The sequence below is a fragment of the Palaemon carinicauda genome, chromosome 9 (assembly GCF_036898095.1).
Source record: "Palaemon carinicauda isolate YSFRI2023 chromosome 9, ASM3689809v2, whole genome shotgun sequence".
In the NCBI taxonomy this organism is placed as follows: Eukaryota; Metazoa; Arthropoda; class Malacostraca; order Decapoda; family Palaemonidae; genus Palaemon; species Palaemon carinicauda.
The window spans coordinates 76,303,040-76,306,955 of record NC_090733.1 but is presented as its reverse complement, the minus strand read 5'-3'; positions in this window follow the sequence as shown (position 1 = coordinate 76,306,955).

Here is a 3,916-nt window from a genome sequence, read left to right as displayed (position 1 = left end):
GTATCATGGAGGCTGGCCTAGATGCCGGAAGGAATGGAGATGGCGCGCGGTCGTGACGTCAGCCAAGATGGCGGCCAAACATGGTATCGTTCATGACGTCATCGAGTACCGTAACAGTAACGGAGGAGGAAAACCTTGTATCGGCTCCTCCCATAACTTGCCACCAACTTCCCCCTCGAAGCGTAAACGCTATGTGGGGTGCAGATAGCTATGTGGCGTGTCAAGCATACGTCCCGTTATTATACAATACCCTAAAGGGAAACCTTATGGGTACTCGCGCCAGAAGTTAGAATTCTGTGAAACCTTTAGTTTAATTCTCTGGAAATATCTACTGTAGTCACATATACCCTCAGGAAGCTACTGAAGGAACCTTCCATCCCGAAGACATGGCTATCTCACCCAAAAATAGATTTTTCGCTTCGCTCAAAATCCGTTTTTTGGGCTCAGGCCATGTCGTCCTGATGGAAGGTTCCTTTAAGTAGCTTCCTAGGGCATATTTGACTACAGTGATATTCCCAGAGAATTTACCTTTAGGTCTCCAGAATTCTAACTCCTGGCGCGAATATCCTTAAAATTTCTCTCAAGGATATCGCATAATATCAGGGGACGTATATCTTGATACAACACATAGCAATCGTCACCCCGAATAGGGTTTTCGTTTCGAGGGGGAAAGTGGCAAAAATAGAAGGGGAGCCGTTATCAAGGTACCCTTCCTCCATTACTACCTTGAGTATCTAGATGGCGCCATCGTCTCCACCATGTTTATTCCTTTAAGCATAGCGCTACTAGCTCGTGATTTTCCTGTTTGCTCTTGTGTTTTCGCTTATTTCATTGGATTTATCATGCAATCTCCAGCCTCTTCTGTCTTTGGAAAGTTGAGCATTTGATCTTTACATTGTATAAATTTTAGCTCTTGTCTCACAGTTAAATTAAGTTAAATTAAGTGAAAGAGCTGTTGCCTGAACCGGAAGGGTCATGGGCGCTGTTGTTTGTAATGCATGACTCATTTAGTTAGCCAGAACGACTTTCCCGGTATAAAAAGCATGAATAACTATAGCTATTCAGTCTTCATTGCTAGGAGTTAATTATATTATGCCGATTGTATTAGTAATAGTTTCAGCGATTTAGGTAACCGAACCTTGCTTACGCTAGGCTTCCTAGCCTAGGCGTTCTAGTTTACTTTCATGCATGATATAATAGACATTCCTAGTGTTATTAAATTTAAATGAAGCTATTTAGGCAATTTATACATGTAAGATACATTGATTGCATATAAATTTTCCTCATCTGAGATAGTAAACGAGAGAGTTTCGGTAATTAAGGTAGTCGATTCTCGCCTGCCACAAGGCTACTAGCCTGGTAGCTTTAGTATACTTTCATACATGTTCCTGGTTACCCTCGTGTATCGTTTTATCAATTCAAGCGGAGATAGATATCTTCTAGAATTATTATATAAACCGATACTCTTCTCCAGTGAATATTTAAGGGTAATCCCTCCTTCCTTCTGACCAACCCTAGTTGGTCGTGCCTCAAGTTGTCATTCAGGCAGGACTAGGCTTGGGTTTTCTGTCCCTTCCCTTAGCCGCCGATAGCAGGTTTTGGGATTCGGTCAGAACCTTAGAGTATATAGTCTTGTGCCGGCAGCTGGCTGGCAGGGTGAATAGTCATTCCCCTGTCGGACTACGCTGCCGACATAGGAGGCTAGACCTCCCTAGACCGCACCTGAAGGGGTTATACGATATTGCCACCTTCTCCCTGCGGTCTAGTAGACTAGTCCTGTGCTCGCAGACCCTCGGCTGAAGAATAGACATTCTTCTGCCGCCTAGGATGGCGCCGGCACTGGAACTCTGTTTCTCTCTTGTTAAGAGGAGGCGGCAAACTTGCTGCCGGCCCCTCAACTGTATTGGCGGACCCTAGGCTGGAGAATAGATATTCTCCTGCCGCCTAGGATGGCGCCGATACCGAAACAGAGTTTCTTAAAGGCGTGGATGGACTGGCAACCCTGTCGGCTCCTTCCACACCTCATACAGGACCCTTTCCCCCCCTCTGTGCTTTAGTGATGGCCTAGCCATTGCAACCCTTTGGCCGTTGTCCTACAATCTCACCGCTTGCCGGCAGGTTGTGGGGCCGGCCGGGGCTTCTGCTTGTAGTAGCTTAGTCACTCAGCTTTTCCTTATGGACACAAGGCACCGGGAAAGTTGTGCCGGCTGGGCCGGCTACCAGCAGGAGATTCCTTTACTGTAGAGTGTTCTTCAGTCCTCTCTTGGACTGCCATTCACAGACCTGTGGCCGGCAGAGACCGGCAATAGTTTGTGGGTGGGTGGAAGCCTTAATGATACATTCTCCCCTTCCATTTGAACCCTCATTCGGGAGGAAGGTAGTAAGACTGAGCTCTTACATCACCCTTCACTCCTTGCTTTCTCTCTCTCTCTATCAGCTAGTGCCACCGGGTACTAACTTAGCTGGCAGCTGCCGGCCACTACCCTAGCCGGCAAGGCTCCTGCTGGACTAGTGCGCCGGCAGCCGGCGAACTGCCGGCCACCACCCCAGCCGGCAATGCACCGGCTGAACTGTGCCCCAGGTGCTAGCCTTGCCGGCAACATGCCAGCTAGAAATACAGTATATGACTATACAGTGGCCAGTATATTTGCAGTACAGATCATACTGCAAACAGAAAGCTATAGTATAAAGTATACAGTAGTTAATTTTCCAACATACCCTGTGTGTCCATGCACAGTCTATTGTTGAGACCATACTATATAAGGAAAGGAAGAGTTCTTTCCATATACTTATAGATGATCAGTTACAAATGACCCTCATCATTAAACCTTTGGGAAGTCAGTGTTAAGTTACACTTATCTATCCTTACAGGGTAGAACTCTTCCATTGGGATTCCTGAATAGGATAACCCTAGGCTTTAATTTTGAGGGAGGTCACAGCAATTGGCTCGACAGGAAACACATGTATGTGTCTTTCCTAATTCTTTTCTAGCTTGTCTATCCTAAGCTATATGCAATAAAAATACAAAAATATTAATATTAATATTTATATAGTTTATCAGGTGAGATGAACTACCATATACTCATTTAGTTTTCCCCTCTTTACAGGAGGACCACCCTAAGTGTGCGCGAGTCTTCTGCAACGTTAGGAGCAGGGACTTCTGCGGCCATGGGGAGTGCAGGGCGCACTCCCTCTGTTCCATCACCAAGGGAACTCTCGAGTATTGGGACCCCCATGTATGTAATGTATGCAAAGCCTTGGTTACTGAGGCCTCTGATGACCCCAAGACAATGGAGTTAAGGGATGCAGCACGGAGTAAGCTGCGCAGATGGGTTCGTGGCTTCCAGAAGAATGCCACGGGGCCTTACCTTCCGAATGAACAGATGCGAGCCTATCTGTTCCCAAAGGCAACTGCGGATGCCGTCATACCACAGCCTAACCCTGAGATCCCTTACGTCCAGATTTCCGTGGATACGGATGTTTCGGACGAGACGAAGGACATCCATCTAGATGAGAGGATGTCAGAGGTGTCGGACGACACCGAGAAGGACCTTCTTGCGGAAGGTCAAGAAGAGGAGTCTACCTTGGCTCCTGAGACTGAAGAGGATGACGTCGAATCGGTGTCCATTTCGTCGGTTCCAGCCAAAGAACCAGTGCCCTCTACATCTTCTGCTCCTTCATCTGACGAAATGGGAAAAGCCCTGGCTAGTCTCATGTCGATGATGGAGAGTCTTCTTAAGCAAAATGAAGAAAGGGAAGGTGCATTGAGGAAAGAGATACACCATCTCGCAGCTTCCCGTGGGTCTCACAAGAGACTCAATGTGAAGGATCTTCCTTCATGCTCTGAAGTAAACCCTTGGAGGCATGCAGAGTACATGCCAATTACAAACGGGAAGATCTTTATTTCAGAGAAGCT